This window comes from Ranitomeya variabilis, chromosome 6, assembly GCF_051348905.1.
Source record: "Ranitomeya variabilis isolate aRanVar5 chromosome 6, aRanVar5.hap1, whole genome shotgun sequence".
Classification (NCBI taxonomy): domain Eukaryota; kingdom Metazoa; phylum Chordata; class Amphibia; order Anura; family Dendrobatidae; genus Ranitomeya; species Ranitomeya variabilis.
In genome coordinates, this window is record NC_135237.1 from 361,257,447 (window position 1) to 361,281,238 (window position 23,792).

Genomic DNA, 23,792 nt, shown 5'->3' on the forward strand with positions numbered 1-23,792 from the left:
AATAAAAAAAACAAGGCAAAAAACGACGCTTTATTATCATACTGCCAAACAAAAAGTGGAATAACACGCGATCAAAAAGACAGATATAAATTACCATGGTACCACTCAAAACGTCATCTTGTCCCACAAAAAACGAGCCTCCATACAGCATCATCAACAGAAAAATAAAAAAGGTATAGACCTCAGAATAAATTATTTTTGATATAAAATAGTTTTTATCGTATAGAAGCGCCAAAACATAAAAAAAGATATAAATGAGGTATCACTGTAATTGTTCTGACCCGAAGAATAAAACTGCTTTATCAATTTTACCAAACGTGGAACAGTATAAGCACCCCCCAAAAGAAATTCATGAATAGCTGTTTTTTGTTAATTCTATCTCACAAAAATCGGAATAAAAAGCGATCAAAAAATGTCACATTCCCGAAAATGGTACCAATAAAAACTTGTCCCGCAAAAATCAACATCTCACATGACTCTGTGGACCAAAATATGGAAAATTATAGCTCTCAAAATGTGGAGACGCAAATCATAAAAATCCGCTAAAAAACCCGCTATAAAAGTAAATCAAACCCCCTTTTATTACCCCCTTAGTTAGGAAAAAATAATACAATTTAAAAAAAATGTATTTATTTCTATTTTCCCATTAGGGTTAGGGTTGGGGCTAAATTTAGGGTTAAGGTTGGGGTTAGGGTTGGTGCTAAAGTTAGGGTTAGGGCTGGGGCTAAAATTAGGGTTAGGGTTGAGATTAGGGTTAGGGTTGGGGCTAAAGTTAGGGTTTGGATTACAATTATGGTTGGGATTAGGGTTGGGATTAGGGTTAGAGGTGTGGTTAGGGTTATGGTTGGGATTAGGGTTAGGGGTGTGTTTGAGTTAGGATTTCAGTTAGAATCGGGGGGTTTCCACTGTTTAGCCACATCGGGGCTCTCCAAATGCGACATGGCGTCTAATCTCAATTCCAGCCAATTCTGCGTTGAAAAAGTAAAACAGTGCTCCTTTCCTTCCGAGCTCTCCCATGCGCCCAAACAGGGGTTTACCCCAACATGTGGGGAACCAGCTTACTCAGGACAAATTGGACAACAACATTTGGGGTCCAATTTCTCCTTTTACCCTTGGGAAATTATAAAACCGGGGGCTAAAAAAGAATTTTTGTGGAAAAAAAAGGATTTTTTATTTTCACGGCTCTGCGTTATAAACTGTAGTGAAACACTTGGGGGTGCAAAGTTCTCACAACACATCTAAATAAGTTCCTTGGGGGGTCTAGTTTCCAATATGGGGTCACTTGTGGGGGGTTTCTACTGTTTAGGTACATCAGGAGCTCTGCAAATGAAATGTGACGCCTGCAGACCAATCCATCTAAGTCTGCATTCTAAACGGTGTGCCTTCCCTTATGAGCTCTGCCATGTGCCCAAACGGTGGTGCCCCCCCACATTTGGGGTATCAGCGTACTCTGGGTAAATTGGACAACAACTTTTGGGGTCCAGTTTCTCCTGTTACCCTGGGGAAAATACAAAACTGGGGGCTAAAAAATTATTTTTGTGGAAAAAATAATAATTTTCATTTTCACGGCTCTGCGTTATAAACTGTAGTGAAACACTTGGAGTTACAAAGTTCTCACAACACATCTAGATAAGTTCCTTGGGGGATCTAGTTTCCAATATGGGGTCACTTGTGGGGGGTTTCTACTGTTTAGGTACATCAGGGGCTCTGCAAATGAAATGTGACGCCTACAGACCAATCCATCTAAATCTGCATTCCAAACGGTGTGCCTTCCCTTCCGAGCTCTACCATGTGCCCAAACGGTGGTTCCCCCCCCACATTTGGGGTATCAGCATACTCAGGGCAAATTGGACAACAACTTTTGGGGTCCAGTTTCTCCTGTTACTCTGGGGAAAATACAAAACTGGGGGCTAAAAAATAATTTTTGTGGAAAAAAAAATAATTTTTATTTTCACGGCTCTGCGTTATAAACTGTAGTGAAACACTTGGAGGTTCAAAGTTATCACAACACATTTATATAAGTTCCTTATTGGGTCTTCTTTCCAAAATGGTGTCACTTGTGGGGGTTTTCTACTGTTTAGGCACATCAGGGGCTCTCCAAACGTGACATGGTGTCCTATCGCAATTCCAGTCAATTTTGCATTGAAAAGTCAAACGGTGCTCCTTCCCTTCCAAGCTCTGCCATGCGCACAAACAGTGGTTTACCCCCACATATGGGGTATCCACGTACTCTGGACAAATTTTGCAACAACTTTTGGGGTCCAATTCTCTTACCCTTGGGAAAATAAAAAATTGGGGGCAAAAAGATCATTTTTGTGAAAAAATAAGATTTTTTATTTTTACGGCTCTACATTATAAACTTCTGTGAAGCACTTGGTGGGTCAAAGTGCTCACCACACATCTAGATAGGTTTCTTAGGGGGTCTACTTTCCAAAATGGTGTCACTTGTGGGGGGTTTCAATGTTTAGGCACATTAGGGGCTCTCCAAATGTGACAATTTTGCATTGAAAAGTCAAATGGCGCTCCTTCCCTTCCGAGCTCTGCCATGTGCCCAAACAGTGGTTTACCCTCACATATGGGGTATCAGCTTACCTAGGAAAAATTGTACAACAACTTTTAGGGTCCAATTTCTCCTGTTACCCTTGGTAAAATAAAACAAATTGGAGCTGAAGTAAAGTTTTTGTGAAAAAAAGTTAAATGTTAATTTTTTTTTAAAACATTCCAAAAATTCCTGTGAAACACCTGAAGGGTTAATAAACTTCTTGAATGTGGTTTTGAGTACCATGCGATGTGCAGTTTTTAGAATGGTGTCACACTTGGGTATTTTTTATCATATAGACCCCCTCAAAGTGACTTCAAATGGTGTTGTAAAAATGAGAAATTGCTGGTCAACTTTTAACCCTTATAACTCCCTAATAAAAAAAAAAATTGCTCCCAAAATTGTGCTGATGTAAGTAGACATGTGGGAAATGTTACTTATTTGGTATTTTGTGTGACATATGTCTGTGATTTAAGGGCATAAAAATTTAAAGTTGGAAAATTGCGAAATTTTCAAAACTTTCGCCAACTTTCCATTTTTTTCACAAATAAACACAGGTAATATCAAAGAAATTTTACCACTATCATGAATTACAATATGTCTCGAGAAAACATTGTCAGAATCATCAGGATCCGTTGAAGCGTTCCAGAGTTATAACCTCATAGAGGGACAGTGGTCAGAATTGTAAAAATTGGCCCGGTCATTAACGTGCAAACCACCCTTGGGGGTAAAGAGGTTAATGTCAATGCACCCAAGTACTCATTGTATTTATTAATTTTCAATTACTCTTATTCTTTAAGTTTTACTCATTTCTTGTTATTATATAGGATTTCATGGGTGGTCATTAATTCTTGGCTAAAATAACAAGGCAGTTACCAACTTGGCATAATGCGTTAACAAATTCTGCTCCAAATGTTCCAAATACCTCAACAAAAGGCATCAGCTTAGAGGGCATTCTGCGTGTCAAGAAGCATTGTATTGTTCGGAAAGTCTAAACTAAAATAAATGACCCTGTAGAAAAGATGCTGGGCTGCTCAAAATTTATAGTAAAAAGTGCTGATTTAAATCCCACATCGTGTGTCATCCAGGACAAAGAGATCAACAATCCAACTATTATCATGACGTAGTAGCACAAAAGAAGCAGGAGAAGACTTATGGTAAAACATTATACTCTAGTGACTTGAATATATGGTCTTGGCACCAGCTCAACTTTTGGGAACCTGTCTCTTTGAAATATTTGCAGATTAGCAAATATGTGAGGATGTATAAGAATTTGTGTTTCTAATTATATCATATCTGATGATATTTTTAGTGCTCTGCCATGTGTGTGTATACTTTGTCCTTTGGGTCGCAGGTTTGATAGTGGGGAAATTGTGCATGCTTTGCAAATCTAGGAAGCGCCTTAAGATCATTAAAAGAAGCATTTGCTGTACTTCACAGTCGCATAAATATAGCACCCGGCAAGGTTGTATGTTATGTAACACACATTGTTGTCTTTGCTACTAGAGGCATCAAGTATAAACAAAAGTAAAGGCAGAAAATAGAAAAAAATGGCAAAAAATTCCCATCAATTCCACACTTAATATCATTTACTATGATTTTATTTCCCCTTGTATTACAATTAGCATTGATAAATATATAGAAATCTCCGTGTGTCTCAGGAGCTCATCCTTCTCCTTCCTCCTCCCGACTGTCATGTGTGTGACTGTAAGGGTATGTTTCCACTGTCCATAATCCCTCCGCTTTGGACGCAGTGGATACCCTGCTCTGCCCAAAGCTCCGCCCCCTGTTGTACGCGCAGTGATTCTGGATGTGTTCATTGAGCACATGCGGAATCACCGCATCGTATTCATTGACTGGATTATTTATCTTGCGGAGATGGAGCATCTCCACAAAATAAATAGACATGCTGCAGTCTATAAAAATGCGCTTCATGTCCGGTTACGCAGGGCCTCCCGATTTGGCCCTGCATGCATGGTGGAGACGGGATTTCATAAAATCCCCTCCACTATGCTGTAACATCTGGACGCTGTGGATTGGATGCTGCTGTAATAATTATAGGGGATAACTCAGGAGACTCTTTGCGTGGAACAAGACAACTACAGGACACAGTTTTATAAGTGGTAAAGTCTATATTATCACACGGTGATTCAAACAGGTGCAGAGAGAAACTCAATTCCACAACACTTGGTGCAAATATCAAATGCAGCTCAGCAGTCTATAGGAAACTTCAGAGGAAAATGCAATCACGCAGAAAGTCTATGAAGCACAATTATTCTTGAGGATACTTGACACGAATAAGTCCTTGCTTAGTCCAAAACACAGATAGATATGCTTAAAAGGCAGTTCAAACAATATCTTAGCTCAACCAGGGAGGTCTGGGTAACAGTCTCAGGTTCTTGCAAAGCAGCAACAGCTTACATGTCCAGGAAATGCAGATGGAAGTAAACACGAGCAGCAGATGAAGGAGGATTACTGGAACTGGTGTATGCAGCAGGAACTCAGAGCAGAGTAGCAGAATAACCCCACAGGTTCACAGGAGCTGGTATATAGCCAGGGAGTCACCAGAGGTCAGGAGCTGGATGCAAGGCAGAATACTCTAGCACAGACTGAAGGCTGGGGTGGAGTTTTATAGCAGGAAGACACAGTGCACATGAGACCAAAGACGCCATCTTGGAAAAGGGCAGTAATGCACAAAAAGGTAATAAAAAATGTTCAGAGTCCTGACAGCTGCGGCTGTACGCAGTGTCCAATCTACAGCAAATCCTGAAGGTTTCCTGACCGTGGAAACATACCCTAAGACAACTTGCTACAGCAGAATCCTCTCTACTGTGCTCTGTTTGTAGTAGGACATAAGGTCGCTCAGCCCCACTTCCTTAACTAAGCCCCACAATTTCCAAGTCACAAGCTGAAAATGGAATAGATAATCAATGAATTAACCTCTGTATTGTCTGCAGGATTTCTACAAGATCATTAGTCTCAGGACCATGTAAAATATCCAGCAGACTGATGTTGCATTTTACACTGATGTCAGTAGGTCCAACGGGGCTTATGTCTGAAGCCTGCAAAAATGGTTTAGGGCTGAAAGCTTCATTGTCTGTAATGATGGAGATGGAGTCACTGTATGCGCTAGTTTTTGTCCATATAAGAGTATTTAATTGAGGAGTCAAGACTTGGTCAACTACATCTTGGAGCCCACCCCAATTCCAATATGGCACACCCAGTACTTTCGTCTATATTAGTTAATGGCCCCGTCAGCCTGAATATCGTTTTTCAGGAATTCTGTTGGAACCACAGATATCAGGGCAAAATGCAATGTCATCCTTGCCTAAGATCTGTTTCAGACATATGAATCAATTGAATATATGATTATTTGGAATTTGGTAAAAACATTTTTTATTTACTGAAAATACTATAGTTTAATAGTTAAGAAGAAAAAAATGGTCAATCAAGTCTAACCAAAAATTCAGCATTGCAAACTTGTCTTTTAATTTTTTTCTGAACAGCGTAAAAACTCAGAGGCAGACTATATTTTTTATGGACACACTGGCAAAGCCAATTCATTAAGATTATGAGATACATTAGGTGAATGTTTGACATCTTTACATTTCATTTGAAAAAAAAAAACTCATTTAGAAATTGGTGGCAGCAATACTTCTCCAAATTGGTACAGGGTTAACAAAACTTTGGAATGGTGTGAAAAGCAGCCGAAGGGTAAATTTTCAAACTAGTCACATGACTATGTATAAAAAGAGCATGTTAGAAGAGGCAGAGTCTCCCAGAAGCAAAGATGGTCAGAGGTTCTCCAGTCTGAGAACAACTGTATTTAAAATTGTGAAAATGTAAAATTAGAAAGATTTCGAGATTCTGAAGAAATCGCTGTATACAAAGGACAAGGGCGATGGTCAATATTTGATGTTTGTGATCTTAAGTCCTTCAGATGTCACTGCATTAAAGGCTAGTATGACTTGGATGTGCAAATCACTGCATGGGCTCAGGAATACTTTCAGAAGTCATTGTCTGTGAACACAGTTCAGCGTGCAACTCAACAGAGCACTATCATGCAAAGAAAAGCCATATGTAAACACAATCCATAAGCAATGAAGTTTTTTCTGGACCAAAGTTAATTTATAATAGACCGAAGCAAAATGAAAAACTGTTCTGTCTTCAAATTAATCAAAATATGAAATTCTTTAGGCAAACCATAGATACGTTGTCCTGACTCAAGAGTAGAAGGACCACCCAGCCTGTTATCAGGTCACAGTGCAAAAGCCTGCATCTCTGATGGTACGGAGTTCCATTAGTAGCGCCTATGGCATGGGCAGATTACACATCTAGAAAGAAAAAGAGTTCTGGTGATGAACTTGGCCATCTGCGATCCAGACCTTTCGCCAATAGAAAACATTTGGTGCATTATGGAGCTTGAAATCTACAGCTAGAATTCTGCATCACACAAAGATGAGACAACATTTTTCTCCTAAAACTTCAGCAATTGGTCTCCTCACTTCCCAGATGTTTTCAGTCTAATGTATAAAGAAGGATGCAATACAATAGTGCATATGGCCCAATCCCAATTTTTTTTTATATTATTACAGCCATCAATTTCTAATTGAGTCATTTTTTTCAAATGAAATGGAAAAATGTTTGAGGTTCCACTTTAGATCTATGTTCTATCTTCTATGGTGAATTAAATACGAGATAACCAAATCATTGTATTCAGGATTTCTTTACATTTCACGGCCTCCCAACTTTTTTTTTAATTGAGGTTTTCAAACCCAGAAGTAGTTAGAAGATGCGACATAAGATGGAACATGTGCACAGCAATGTCATTTTGATATTGCTGCGCATTATGTTCATTTTATGAAAATTACATCATTTGCACATATTTATTAGCCAAGGCTCTATATTTACTGCAGATCCAACCATGATTTTGGCTAGAATGGTAAAATATTTGAGGCATGGTTCATTTATTGTGATTTTATAATTTACTTTATTTTTAACTTGTGGTGTTTTGTGGCATTTTTTGTGTCAAATCCTTCATAATGATGCACATGGGGTCATGAATTTTGTACCAATATTTTTTGTGACTCTTTAGGGCAAAAAAATCCCCATTCTGGGTTAAAATGTTGAAAAATTTGTGAAAAAAATTGAACTGTACGTAAAATCACTTTGGGGTGGAAGGACAGGAAAACTTGAGCAAAAATGTACCAACTTTTTAAAAAGTAGTAATTGATGCATTAGCTGAAAACATCTGGAAACCACAAACTCTGCCCACAAGGATGAGCAAGCATAAGAAAAAAACAGGCACAAAATAAAAGAGTAAAGGGCAAATGAAAAACAGACAAAACACAGAAAAATTCTCATCCATTTTTCTCAATGAGTCAGAGAATTTGTTGAAAATCTAGCGAGCAGTACCTGACTGCACAGTCCTTAGAGTGTACGTAATAAATGTTATTACAGCAAAAATTTGCCTCGCACCTGGGAAACCCCTGTAATGTGTCCAGTTTATGTGGATTCCTTCAGTTCTAGAAGGTTACTGGTCTACGCCTGAATTTTAATAGGAATTTAAAATAAGATATTCAACATCTCTTTCTGCCTAGATGTGTTTTTCATGTTTATGTAAATGAAACTTAATAACTGTGAATTTAAAGTTATGCAACTTTGAATTCCCCATCATTTTAGGCAATTCTCATTGGGTAAAGAACATCAGCAGTACAAATCGTTCTCCTGTCCTCTGCCTTTTTCTTTTTAGTTCATGATTGCCTAGACTTGAAGTAATTGTAGCAAACTTCCATCTAGGCTGAAATTGTGGATATGATAGCAAAAATCTGCAATAAATTACAGTAGAAGGATAGTGAATGGATTTTTTAAAGCCACAGTTACACATAGTGGATTTTAGGTCATGCTGTGGGTTTTTAAATCTGTCACTTGCTTATTGTGTGGCAGATTTACAAAGGATTTTACTCTTTTCCAAGAAAAGTAACATGCAGACTTTGCCTAGGTTTTGTGGTGTATACATGCCATGAACAATTCACAGAATCTAAACTTAAAGAGACTATTTCACCAAATTATTCACCTAATCTGAAAGCAGCATAATAGAAGGCCAGAGACCCTGATTCTATTGATGTGTTACTTCCTGGGCTGCTTACTGTAGTTTTGATAAAATCACTGTTTACCATCAGGAGATGATCACTAGTGGACTAGTAAATCTGCTGCCCCATAGTCCTCCATATTGATGAGCAGTGTATAACCCCGCCTCCAACACTGATTGGCAGCTTTCTGCCTGTGTATAGTATACACACAAAGCTGCCAATCAGTGATGTGGGCGGAGTTATACAGAGCTTCATCAGACAGCTGGTAGATCTGCAGCAGAGAAAACAGGGATTTTATCATAACTGCAGCAAGCAGCCCAGTAAGTGATACATCGCTGGAATCAGGGTCTCTGGCCCTACACCATGCTGCCCTCAGATGTGGTAGAAAAAACCCTTTGACAGATTCCCTTTAATTTTCTGATAGCAAGTACCGCCCTTTGAGCCATGAAGTATATTACAAAATTTTGGAATATTGATAATTATTCAAAGGGGATGTATATAATTTGTATTGTTTGTGCAACCTCGTGATTGAGAGAAGGTCAGAAATGTTACTAAACTGTAATTGCTTTTTTGCTAAAGATAGTGGTTTGCATTGCAGTTGTAATCTATAAGGATTCTGGCTTCCTGCTATATAACATGATCTTAAACTAGAATATTCCTTTCTATCAGCAGGAAAAGGACAGGCAAATAATAGCAAAATAAAGTAATAATAAAATACACAGCTTGTAACTTGGATTTCAAGTGAATATTAAAATGATCATTTTTGGTGATAGCTTTATTTGGAATATCACAGCGTTCGTTCTTGGATTCCTACATTTGCGAGTATTGATTTTCTCCGGCATGGCCTAGGCTTTCAATAGCCGTCATATGACTGCCACCATGTGTCTTACTAGGCTACTGTTGTAGGAGGAAGGCAAGAGCTCCATCTTTAGATAGAACAGCATAAAGGGATGTATTAACATATGAGGATAGTCATTAGTGGCCATGAGGCATTGCAGCACCTGTAGCCTCCTGCGAATATCGGCCTTAACCTGTGACACCTGTACCTACTGACATAAATCCACATATATATGCCACCTAACGTAACCGATAGCACATAGAACCAGTAAGAATAATTGCAATGACTCTGAGCCGTATGATCTGGGAACTATCTTCCCGCACCAGACATCTGTACACCATGAATGAAGCAATCATTAATCAATAGCATGCAGAGTAAAGGGAGCCCCAAAATGTGCATCATAAGTCCCTGAACTGCACCATGTTTTATAGCTTAAAAATCTTCCTTTATATTTTCTTCAGTCATTGGAGATCTGAGAAGCCTTGATCCGGCATCGTTTCCCATGTTGTAGGCGTTGCCTGCATTAATCTCTGTCTGCCCGGTGTCTGCGAGCACTCACATATGTAATTTCTCCAGCTTGCTCTTTAACAGTGCCCCCCATCACTCATCGTTCACGTTGTTTGCTCTTCTCTTATATCAACTTGCTCAGATGATAAATATGAAGACGTTGGTAAATTACCGGCTAAGGTCGGCCTCTTAAAAGAAAATAATTGGATTAGCTCTTATTCCTTACTGCCATCAGGGAACTTATCCGAATCGTAAATGGTACAAAATCAATTGTTGCAAAGATCTGACACCAGGAGAATCTGTGCCGAGGTGGAGCAGGGTGGGCCGGTTTATGCGCCAATCTATCTCTTCCACACTAGATGCCTTGTAATAACCCCGGTTTCCTTCTCTTTTTCCCTCCGTTTATTCTGTGACATATCTTGACAATCTCTGGGACGCCTTGGAAACTCCTTGAGTCTAAGGAGTCATTGTCCGTGTCATGTGATCCCACTTGGCACTGCTGCCCAATAGCGGGAGAATTGCAGACGGGACAGATGCCACGTATGTTCGTCAGCAGCTTTCAGGATTTATTCCAATCCCCCAGTCGTTATTTTGGAGGGACGTTTCATGGGTCAAATCTCATGCAGCCTTATGACGTGGGGTAGTCTGAGAGTGATCAGATGCTAAAAGTCAAAAGCGTTTACCAACCTCAATTTCCTGGGATACACTTGATTTTTTGAGACTTTACTGTGGGGCCTGCACCATTTTTTGGTCCTCTAAGGCTATGTTCCCACGTTGAGTTTTTTATTTTCTGCGCCATTTCTCCACCTATTATTTAAAATTGGTTACTTGTATTTTTTCAAAAATACACAGCGTCAACAATTCTCCCAAATCTTGGAATGTAACCTAACCTAAGTAAGTAATATACCATACTAATGTAGGTAAATGATGCAGGCACATCAGTAATCATATATATCCATCCCTGTCCTGTGCTGACCCCATTATTGTCATGATCAATTAACACAGCACTGGCTCAGCAGGAAAGAATAGGACGAATGTTGTAGCGCTATCATCAAGTGGAAACTCCTGCATGAGGAAATGGGTGTAAATGGTGCTGTTTTTATTTTAAACCATGAAATATTATAACTGGAGATGAGTAAATCTCTTGAAATTAGTTTTGAGCAGATTCGCTCAGATCACCTGACAGATTTGTTCTGAATCAAAAGTGCTTCAATTGTCATTATTATGCTCTGTGATCTCTCAAGACTCAAGAACAATAGGCAGAGAGAAGGGGTTAAAGGGAACCTGTCAGCTGGTTTGTGCTATGAAATTTAAGGACAGCATGAGGTAGGGGTTAAAACACTGAATTCAGCGACGTGTCACTTATCACACTGTGTGCTGTTTACTTACAATGAAGGTTTTATCACTAGGACATTATCATTGCCTGGACTAGCTGCCAGGTGCCATTTCATCCAACTGTCCTCACCTGTGATAAGAAGCTCACTGTCAATAGACAATGTACATACAGAGCCTGGTGTGAGCGGGGTTAGCTTTCAGAGCTCTGCTACATCCTACATCTAAGATTTCTGGTTGTGTCACAACTGCTGCACCCAGTAATTGAAGTTATACATCATTGGAATTAGGGTCTCTCTCCCTACACTAAGCTGCTCTCAAATGAGGTAACAAAACCTGCTGAAATATTCCCTTTAAACATTAATAAAATACATTATGCTGACCTGTCCTAGATCTTCACCTGTCTGATGTTAGGCCAATCACTATCCTGTTATGGAGGATTGGGGAGCACTGGAGGTTTTTAGTATTTAACTCCTTCCTGTCTCTGACAAGAAGGCAGCAGAATAGTATCCGGCTGACCATCTTTTTGCTTGATTAGTACAAATTGAATCCTAAAAATATTCAAATTCATCAGATTCCCAAATTTTGGGGAAATTTGATTTTTCACAGGTCTATTCGCTCATCTGTCATCTCTAGTCATAGCGCATTTAGCTACAAAGAGCTTTCCTTAGATTCATCTGTAGAAGATATTGTTCCAGAGCTGAAACCTGTTCCGATTTAACATGGTTGAAAAATAAATACAGCAGCACCTTCTCCACTTGTTTCCACATTTTGGAATTCTATTTGACGACAGCAGAAGTTCCTAATTACAGTTAATGGGAATCGATTCACAGGACCTGGTGCAGTCACATCAGTTATCCGTGGCTGTAGGATGGGGGAGTCCTGTGCAACTGGTGGTTCTCAGGCTTCTCACCCATAAAGTATATTACTGACATAGCCGATAGACTGCAAATAGCAAAATCTTAAAATATCTTAAAATATAGGAGACTTTTGCACAATTATTGTGCACACACCACAATCTTCCAGTGATATATGTGTACTGGGTGCAGCAGTTATGATGGAAACACAGCTATATCTACTTACAGTAAGATTTAGCATTGCTCTGAATGTTGAACCCTGTGCAGCCCAGCCTAAACCACTGATCGGCAGCTTTCTGTGTACAATCTACAGTGACAGAAAGTTGCTAATTAGTGCTGGGGGCTTGGTTGGACTAGGAGGCATGAGGCAGCTTGTCCTGTATTGATAATCTCCTGCTGATAAAACACTGCTTTTATTTTTACAGAAAGACAGCCTAGTAAGTGAGACATCACTGAAAAGCAGGGTCCTCTGCATATATATATATATATATATATATATACGTATGTTATAGCAGTAATGTCCTGAGTTGTGACACCCTTACACTAGAAATGTCCTCTCATGTGGTCCCCATACAGTATTAATGCTCACTTTTGTAGCCCCCATTTAATAGTAAAATTTCCCTTTGTGCCCCTAAAACAGTAGTAATGTCCATCGTTATGTTCAAATACAGCAATAATGCCCTCTCCACAGTGACACACATCTTTTCTGCCCCCTGATAGTATTAGAGTCCACATTTCATGCCTCAATGCAGTTAAAACAAGTGTGGGATCACAAGAGGAATATTGTTAATTTATTGTCACCTCACATATTAAGAAAATCCACACTTCTGGATCCAAAGAGTAATATGGCCCCCATTATGGTCTCATAATAATAATAATGTCTCCCATTATGACCCCAATATAGTAATAATGACCCCATTGTTGGTCCCCATACAAAAATAATGTTTCCCCCCCATTATGATGCCTATACATTAATAATGTCCCCCAATCTGGCCTGAATATAGTAATAATGTCTACAAAGCTGGTTCTCTTCACATAGCAATTAAAATTAAAAATGTTTCTTCTCACATGTCCCCACTCTGACAAGGAGCGTCTCCTATTTCCTCCATAGATCATCACACGAGGCACAATGCAGTGACATCATTGTGCCTCTTGCGAGGAGACGCAGGCATCATCTGCTAGCCTCAATAAGTAGTATAGATAGTAGATATTGTGGCGTAGAGAGCCAGTGGCTATCAGCTCTGCACTACTTATAAACTAGGGGTGCGTGCAAGGAAGCACATCCAGCTGAAAATAGCACAAGCAGTGGCGGACCCACCACCACTCCTGGGCATGGTTGTAGGCAATCCCACCTAGGGATTCCTTGTTCAGCCAGTCTGAGCCTGTGATCACACATTAAACGCTGTCCTGTAGTAGGAGGGGGGACCAGGGAGGTAGCCATGGCCGACAGCAACCCCTGTATCACTCCCTGGACCCCCTCCTGCATAAGACCACGTTTCTCTTCTGTGGTTCCTCTGTGCTGATTCTCTGCACCATCTGGACTTGCCCGGTACAGGGATGTATTCCTCACAGACGGTTCCGAAATAAGGGATACACACTCCTGTCAACTTCAATGTTATCTCTTTTACACAGTACAGCTTGTTCAAATAAAGGCACTTCAAGTATCACAGTCGATTTGTTCCTTTCTGTCCCTTCTCTGTCCCTTTCTTCACTATGCTCAGCCCCTGGTCAGACATAATCTTCTGGTCCCGCCTAATCTATTCCATCCAGAATTCTTGCCTCACATGGGGGAGTGCTACACTGCTTTGCCCCGGTTCTAAGAGGGCACGCCCAGGCAAAGACCTGCCACATCTTGCTCATGCTGCCTGGCTGAACAAACTTCTCTCTCTATGGGGACAGATTCCTTCAGCTGCGTCAGCAGCGTTCACACACTCCTTTCCTCCTAGAGGAATTCTTCAGTGTGCTGTTCTATGCTGGGCTCCTTCCTTAACCTTGTGGGGCACAACTCCTGGCTAGGCAGCCCAGTGAGCTGCACAGGCGCCCAGGCTCTGACTGACTAATACCAGGAAGCCTAACTATTCTTATGCCACTGTGCCCCTCCTACTCTAACTACAGTGCCTTGCGAAAGTATTCAGCTCCCTGGAACTTTTCGACCTTTTCCCACATATCATGCTTCAAACATAAAGATACCAAATGTCAATTTTTGGTGAAGAATCAACAACAAGTGGAACACAATTGTGAAGTTGAACGAAATTTATTGGTTATTTTAAATTTTTGTGGAAAATCAAAAACTGAAAAGTGGGGCGTGCAATATTTTTCGGCTCCTTTACTTTCAGTGCAGCAAACTCACTCCAGAAGTTTATTGTGGATCTCTGAATGATCCAATGTTGTCCTAAATGCCTAATGATGATAAATATAATCCGCCTGTGTGTAATTAAGTCTCCGTATAAATGCACCTGCTCTGTGATAGTCTCAGGGTTCTGTTTGAAGCACAGAGAGCATCATGAAGACCAAGGAACACAACAGGCAGGTCCGTGATACTGTTGTGGAGAAGTGTAAAGCTGGATTTGGATACAAAATGATTTCCAAACCTTTAAACATCCCAAGGAGCACTGTGCAAACGATCATATTGAAATGGAAGGAGTATCATACCACTGCAAATCTACCAAGACCCGGCCGTCCCTCTAAACTTTCATCTCAAACAAGGAGAAGACTGATCAGAGATGTAACCAAGAAGCCCATGATCACTCTGGATGAACTGCAGAGATATACAGCTGAGGTGGGACAGTCTGTCCATAGGACAACAATCAGTCATACACTGCACAAATCTGGCCTTTATGGAAGAGTGGCAAGAAGAAAGCCATTTCTCAAAGATATCCAGAAAAAGTGTAATTTAAAGTTTGCAACAAGCCACCTGGGAGTCACACCAAACATGTGGAAAAAGGTGCTCTGGTCAGATGAAACCAAACTCGAACTTTTTGGCAACAATGTCAAACGATATGCTTGGCAACACAGCTCATCACCCTGAACGTGTGTGTCAAACATGGTGGTGGCAGCATCATGGTTTGGTCCTGTTTTTCTTCAGCAGGGACAGGAAAGATGGTTAAAATTGATGGGAAGATGGATGGAGCCAAATACAGGACCATTTTTGAAGAAAACCTGTTGGAGTCTGCAAAAGACCTGAGACTAGGACGGAGATTTGTCTTCCAACAAGACAATGATCCCAAACATAAAGCAAAACCTACAATGGAATGGTTCACAAATAAACATATCCAGGTGTTAGAATGGCCAAGTCAAAGTCCAGACCTCAATCCAATCGAGAATCTGTGGAAAGAGCTGAAAACTGCTGTTCACAAACGATCTCCATCAAACTTCACTGAGCTCGAGCTGTTTGCCAAGGAAGAATGGGCAAGAATTTCAGTCTCTCGATGTACAAAACTGATAGAGACATACCCCAAGTGACTTGCAGCTGTAATCGCAGCAAAAGGTGGCGCAACAAAGTATTAAGGTAAAGGGGCCGAATAATATTGCACGCCCCACTTTTCAGTTTTTGATTTTCCACAAAAATTTTAAATAACCAATAAATTTTGTTCAACTTCACAATTATGTTCCACTTGTTGTTGATTCTTCACCAAAAATTTACATTTGGTATCTTTATGTTTGAAGCTTGATATGTGGGAAAAGGTTGAAAAGTTCCAGGGAGCCAAATACTTTTGCAAGGCACTGTATATGCTACAGCGCCCCCCCCATTGGCCAACTATAGACACTACACCCCTATCACTATAATGGGTGGGGGGACAAACTTTCCCTATCAAAAGTGTGCAAACAGTTGTGCATTTAAAGGCATACATATATCAAGAGCAATACACAAGGGGCTTAGCAATACTCTTGTACACGGTGGAAATTCACTTTATGTGTAGCAGTACCACCGTGTACGAACACATTAATAAAATATACATTATTTGAATTCTTAAAGGGGTTGGGGAGAAGAGGGAACAAAAATACTTTCACATCCCCTACACTGGGTGGAGCGCAGAAACGGAAGTGTTGCTGCCAAACTTGGGACTAAAATGGTTATAAGACAAAGGCGCCCTTTCAAAATTTGGGACAAAATTTGAATTGCTGAATATTTTTGTCTGCTTCTTAGTGCTGCAATTTGTATTATAAGGTCAAAATCATACTTTACTTCAGTAAATATAGCATGAAAAAACCCTCGATTTACAACCTACATGATTAGTCTCATCTTAGTGAAGGAGGCCATATCTCTAAGGTATGCCATTATTTAATGTTCACTGGCAGGGCGACCTCTGGGACCACCAGTGAGTGTCAGAATAGGTGGGCCACAGTAACTATATATATGCAACTATATAAATGTAACTATGTAACTATTTATCTGCACAGGGAATTCCCAGTCATGGTGGTCTATTAAAGTGAGGTTCCTTGTATAACCATTGGGCTACAAGCGCCTTTATGCAGGAAAAAACTGTAAGGCTACAGTCACACTATCAGTATTGGCTTACAAATACTGATGTAAAATACTGACCAAATACTGATAGTGTGACCGTGGCCTAAAGATCACGCACACCTCTGAAGTAGGGCCATGAACCCTCCATTCAAAAATGAGGAGAGTGCCAAAGATCAGTCCCAATCAGCTATGTGTCATCTCTTACTAAGATAGTAATGCCCCATTGAGATCTACCTTCTTAGACAAGGAACATTGTAAGGCCGGAGTCACAGTAGCATACAGCATCAGATTCAATGTGCTAGTGACCCTCGGCTCCTGCTCTGCTACGAATGTGAGCCGAGTGTCAGGGCTACTGTGCTGCGATGAGCTCACATGACAGGATCGGAGCACAGCGGTGGAGGAGACAGAGAAAGTAACATCTCCATCTCCTCTGCTGCCGGCACCGGCGTATATCTCACTGCACACGAGTGATATCCGAGTGCAGTGTGATGTTTCACTCGCACCCATAGACTTGTATGGGGGCAAATGAGACAAAATAGCATGAGGAAATAATCACAGATCTGAGCTGCCCCAAAGTATAACACTGGGCCAAGTGCTACGCAATGTTTTATCTCTTGGCACTCGGCTGTGTTATACGGCAGTGTGACTCCGGCCTAAGTCTTATGCTAGGGTCACACCTGCACATTTTGTATCTCCTGAGAGAATCGGATCGATTATGCAAATCAAACTTTGATCAGAGTGTGATCCAATTCTCTCGGATGAGGAGAACATGGCAAAAAAAAGTCCTTCCTCTCCTTTTTGTCAGTCTGTGAAAATTGGACTGTACTCAGATGTCATCTGTCCGATATTTTCCACAGACTCATTGACTTGCATTGCCGGATACGATCGTAATATCAGATCAAACATGGCCACATTGTGATTTTTTTCCTCGGACCACCTCAGTCTATGGAAAAAAGCAGACATGTGCATGACCCCATAGGCTAACATTGGTCCGAGTGCAATCTAATGTTTGGCTGGATTGCACTTGGCCAACATTACAGCCATGCGTACGAGCCCTTATGCACATAATCATACACGTGCATACCGCCATGACTATAGAAGTCAGGTAAGGTAAAGAACCTACAATACACCAGCTTATGTTTCGCTCAGACATGTTAAGGCACTTGACAGACATTTGATTATTACAATTCTTCATGTTTCATAAGCAAAAGAAAAATGACAACTTTCATTATTCATTTCCCCTGAAATGTACACAAAGAGAATTGTTTACAGCTTTATTGCTTCCTTTTTGCAGGCGGCCAGATGAAAGCATTAGCCCTGGGCTTGTTATTAGATACTCTCCAGTAATAGGACCTCATTATGCTATAGAAACAACAGTGGTGAGCGGAGAATATTTTTATACGGATTATGTTACATTAACGGCAGCATTTTTTTTCCCATATTGGCAGTGCTCGCAAATACTTTTTATAGGATCAAATGATGTGCATATCATTTCAAAACGACTTGGGCTAGGAAATGTCACCGCAATGACACTGTGATAATGTCGAAACATCTTTTCCCTCTTAGGGAGACCTGGAAAAATGATGTGCATATTTTTTGGTCCTGAGGGCAAGTAATGACAAGAGTAGATATGCAGGTGCTTATAGTGTTTCTTGAATAATTTTCACGCTTGTTGCAAATACTCCTGTTGTGCGACAGATAATTCATTGCTTATTTCAGTAATGCCGGCTTTGGGGAACCACATACTAGCGAATACAGAGACCTATTATTACTTGACTGGGTTACTGTGTCAGTGCGCTCTGGAGATGTTTGATAACATTTTGTAATACGGTGATGAAATTCAGCACCGGGGCCTTTTTTCCCATCTCTCCCTCTCTCTCCCTCTCTCCTTTTTTCAGTTCAGTGAAAATTTAATGCAGATGGGATTACTGCCTGGATGTCTGGCTGCCAAGTCACACTGACCCACTTTTATATTTTAATCCCTGCGGTGATTCAGTATTTTTTATACCATTTTTTTATGAATATGTTTATGCAATCCAGAAAAGACCTGAATTATAATGGACACGTTGCACGAATGTATCCCAATATGCCTACCTCGTCCAGCCGTATGCAGGGTGCTTACAATGAATGCTCCTTTTAATGCAGGTGTTTACCCTGCCCAATGGACGCCTCTGCACACTGCTGTGAACTCTGCTTTCCCAGCCTGATTACCCTGACGTTATTCATATTATTCACGCTAGACCGAAATCCAGCGGCCTATATAAATACATATTTTCTCAAATTGCTGTAAAAGGTATTCTGGAATGAAATGTTTTATATTTTAAGTAGACCTTAGACATGTCTAAAACTCTTAAGCGCAAGAGGGATTTGCAATATATTGTACACTGAGGTACGGTCTGACTATGGGACTGTCTGATTTGCTTTTAAGACGCCGTTGGTTGCCAGAATATTTGTGATTAGTTCACATATATGTCTGTTTATACATATGCTCAATAAAAATAGGTCCGGTTGATGGAAAATCCGTCTGCTAAGTTTTCCCCAAGGTCAGCAGGGGGCCATAAATAATTTTTACATTAATTCTGTACTGCAAAATCATATGGAATTAGTCCTTGCTGAGTTTTACTTCGATTTCTGAGTACACTGCTTTATATGCATACACGATGGAAATATTTAGAAATGTCGCAACTCAGGTCAAGGATAGAAGTATGCCTATTTTAATTTAATATTGAAATATGTGTTTACTCTCCTATATATTAATCCATATTTCTATACCATTTAGAAGCTTACTGTATTCCATTCCATGAGCCTCCCAAAGAACTCCCGGCAATAGCCACATCGGTCCATCCACAATATCCATACACATTGATCACATTATGCACAGTTATATCCCAGGTTGATCTATATCGACTAGACAGCAACTGATAAATGCTGCAAATATTTATTTTTATAGGTACAATATATTTGTCAGTATTATGCACAATATATATCCACTGACATTAGTTCCTATGCCCAGAGGAGTATAAAATTGTATTTCCATATAATGCGTCCAGAAAATAATTTGTATTTCAAAATATTTTCCTTTTCTTACACATCTTTTATAATTTAAATTAAATTCCTCCTACATTGTGTATAATTGGGGGTCGCACTTGTCATCTTGTTGTCTTTTTTGGAGTGTTTCACTCTCTTTGGTTACTGCTGTGCGTGTTTCCATAAGGTCTCACTCACATGAGCTTATAACATGTTATACTATGAGGCAGTGTAGATCTGCTATTTCTTTACATGCCGATTAGGCGTGAGAGAAAAATTGCAGAATGGTGCGAGTGGCTCTGGAGTTCGGATCATGCGCACCCATACAAGTCTATGGGTGCGTGTGAAACGTCGGACTGCACTCAGATGACTATGAGTCTGATATTCGCAGACAACGGAGAAGATGGAGAAATGAAGTTCTCTTTCATCTCCACACCTGTGCTGAAAACTCCTTTGCTCGAAGTCACAAAGCAAAGGAGCTGCAGTCTAGCAAGAGAAAGCAGTGCAGGACAAGGAATCGAGCTGGAGTGACGGAGGCGTGAAGAATGTTTCCACTCTCCAAAGCACTTCAGACTCATTTGCATATCTATTCAAACACTGTTTTCTGAGTAAAGGACAAATGACTAACTAGGTAAAGGTATTTGTTATCGAAAAAGCTGCATGTACATTTAAATAGTTTGGGGATGAAATTCTGTTGACTGATTCCCTTTAAGACATGATTCTTATGGCTTTCATTTGTAATATTGCATTCTATTATGGTTGGTCAGCAAAATAAAATTGTGCAGAATATGATGTTCTTGCTGTTAAAATGCTGGAAACCTTGGTGGAATGGCAAAAATGACAAGTGAACAGACCCTACCCTGCGTAATTTAGGGGTTTCCCTCCCCAATGTTGTTCTCCATACTTTTGAAGTTGATGGTGTATTCCTGGTACAATGTAAAGACTGTACTGTGTGCTCCAAACCATAGGTTCCCCTCTTGCTTCGACCTTTCATGTTAAATCATGCAGCTGCAGAAACTCACTGAAAGAGTAATGCTGCAGCTGCATCTCCCTTCCCTCTTTTCCATTTGGTATATGAAGTGTCAATAGGCTTTTTAGTGACTTTAGTGATGATTTATTAACATTTGCAATCTGTAGACAGCCCTTGGTATGCAAATGCTTCTACCTTTCTACTGCAACTTTAACGGCTGGGTATATAAAAACTCCACTGGGGAGGATTTTTTGTTAATTTTCTTGATGTCTATTTTGTGTTGACCAACATATATTTTTTTCTCTTTACAATAGGTGCGATTCATCAAGAACGGCTATTCTATCACTGATCTTGATGAGGGAATGTTTTGGAGCCGACCTTCCTGATTCTCATGCCGCTTAATGAACCAGGTGAGGTGTGGTGCGGCGTGCACCAATATGTGCGCCTTGCCACAAATCTTTATCCAGTTTTACTTGTCAAATTCATGACAAGAAGAGGGTTGTCACGCTCCTATCACACCCAAGATCAGCTCACTTTGTCGGAGCTGGAGCAAGAATGGCATGAACATGCCAAAAATCTAATTTTTTACGCATGCTATCTGGTTGCCTAAAAAAGGCGACTTTTCAAAAGCTTTTTTTTTACCAGAAATCCAGCAAAAAAACTTTGATGAATTGCCCCAAATATGTTCTTCCCTTTTTAACTGATTGTAATGTACAATAATACAGTAGGTTGGTAGGGTAGTATTTTCTTCTTTACTAAAGTTATAAAAAAAAGTCAAGTTAGCTAAAAAGGCGTAACTAGCTATAAATGTCTTGATATTAAGTCACATACAACTAAGTTCATATGTTGCAATACATCAATATAGTGATTGGTTTTCTAAACGACCTACGGAAACCAGGTGGTTGAACTTTTGTTCAGTTCATTTAAAACTGAGCTAAAACAAACTACGGTTTGTTTGTTTTTTAACCCAAATTGCTCTTTGAATTTGCCCATTAATAAGCTGATATTGTTAAATCACCCAAGGTCACTTTTCCAGTGTCCAAATTAGTGTTTCAAAATTAGCTACTTTAATTTCCGTCACTGATGTCTGAGAACATCCTTGTCAGGTATTAGATTACTTTCTGATAAAGCACTAAACTTTTCAGATTATTACATTTTTTTACAGGGACTGCTGCTCTCATATGCTGGTGCAAGTAAAACTATAGTGAAGTTTAATGCTATGATCTTATCAAAGGGGACATTGTTTAGAAATTCCCATTGCAGAAAAAAGCGAACATTGAATGAAAATAAACATAAACCTTGGATCTGCCACATCTTAAAATATTGTATAAGCATCTGAATCTTAAAATAATCCTTAGATGAGGTAAACCATCTTAGCTACTTTTACAAGTGGTTTCAGACCCAATTAGAAGTGACCCACCTCGCAATGAGGAAAACCACACTGGGACATCTAGGAGGTCACGAAACTGACTATGGCTTGAGGTGGGCTACAAATTTTTACTTTTTGTCCCTTTAAAATGAAGACTTCTTATGTGGTGTATTTTTTCTCTAAACAGTCTGTGGGTGAACCACATCCTCTTGTATTGCTTGGCAGTCAAATCTGAGCTCCTTGACTCTTCTATGAAGTTAAAGTTAATATATTTTTTAATGGGTAAGCAAAATCATTCTGACCCCGTTAACACCTCTAACCACGTCATGTCTCATGGTAAGTCCATGTCAGTGACTTTAAAAAATAGCATTTCAAACACTGGATAATTAAAGAGTCCTAAGAACATTAGGACCACTGATAGACAAGTGGTCATGAGGGACCATAGACATGTCTAATGGAATAACAACCATTCAAATAAACAAGTTATAAACAACTAAACATTCAAAAAGAATCAGAAAATGACAACTCAAAGAGGGTAGTATTGTAGAATAATGGTATAATAGTGTAATATAATAGAAACATGAAATGTGGTTAAGTGACAACTTTATTTTGAATGACTAGGTAAGATATAGCTTCCAAGATACAGAGGTCTTATCATCTCTTCTTCAAGCATTGTGAGACCTAAGCGACTTTGCAGCGAGAACGACGACGATCCGTGACATTGCAGTGTCCTGGATAACGATCTCGTTGTGTTTGACACGCAGCAGCGATCTGGATCCCGCTGTGATATCTGTTATGATCTGGTGACCTTGGAGCCGCATGAATCTTTCTCAGGAGTAGGTGGAACCTGTACTGACCGCAAACCCTAAACTAACACCGCAACTAGAAGTAGCCGTGGGATGTACCTAACACGTCCTAGACACCTCGACACAGCCGGAGGACTAAATACCCCTATAGATGGAAATGGGAATTCTATCTTGCCTCAGAGCAGAACCCCAAAGGATAGGCAGCCCCCCACAAATATTGACTGTGAGTATAAGAGGAAAAACACACGCAGGCAGAAAAACAGGATTAACAAAAGAGGCACTTCTAGCTAAATAGAAAAGGATAGGACAGAATTCTAAGCGGTCAGTATTAAAATCCTAAAAATATCCACAGCAGATTATACAAATATTCTACATCTAACTAAAGATATAGAAAGTATATCTGCATCTCCTGAGAATCCAGCATGAGTGAAAAATCCAAACAAAGTCTAAGCTGGACAAAAACACAATGAATTGCACTGAATTGCAAAGCACACTGCATGTGTGCACAGAGACAAAAAAACAGACACTTATCTTAGCTGAATTTGGCAGCAGGGCATGAGGAGCCAGAGAGAGATGCAATCCCTCCAAGTACAATGGACAACTGGCATGGACTCATGGAACCTGCACACCTAAATACCTAATAGAGCTGCAATCAGCAGAAACACCTGCCCGGATTACAACTTCAAGACAACTGCACTACCACCAACAACCACCGGAGGGAGCCCAAGAGCAGAATTCAAAACAGATATCGTTGGTCGGAGATAGAAGTCCAGAACTTTATTTCGTCACTGATCACCCGCTGTCATCGCTGGATCGGCGTGTGTGACACCGATCCAGCGATGTGTTCACTTGTAACCAGGGTAAATATCGGGTTACTAAGCGCAGCGCCGCACTTAGTAACCCGATATTTACCCTGGTTACCATTGTAACAGTAAAAAAAAAACACTACATACTCACCTTCTGATGTCTGTCACGTCCCCCGCCGGCGGC

General features: G+C 40.1%; 1 long non-coding RNA gene across 9 annotated transcripts in view; it reads left to right on the forward strand.

The window, feature by feature from the left end:
* LOC143782488 (uncharacterized) overlaps positions 1-23,792 on the forward strand; it is a 435,273-nt gene that overhangs the window by 284,700 nt on the left and 126,781 nt on the right. For 6 of the 9 annotated variants that reach the window (XR_013216965.1, XR_013216963.1, XR_013216972.1 and 3 more), the window contains one exon: positions 20,942-21,037. The exons of the other annotated variants lie outside the window; for them this stretch is intronic. This is a non-coding gene — a long non-coding RNA (uncharacterized LOC143782488). The remainder of the gene's footprint in view (positions 1-20,941; positions 21,038-23,792) is intronic. 9 annotated transcript variants of the gene reach the window in all.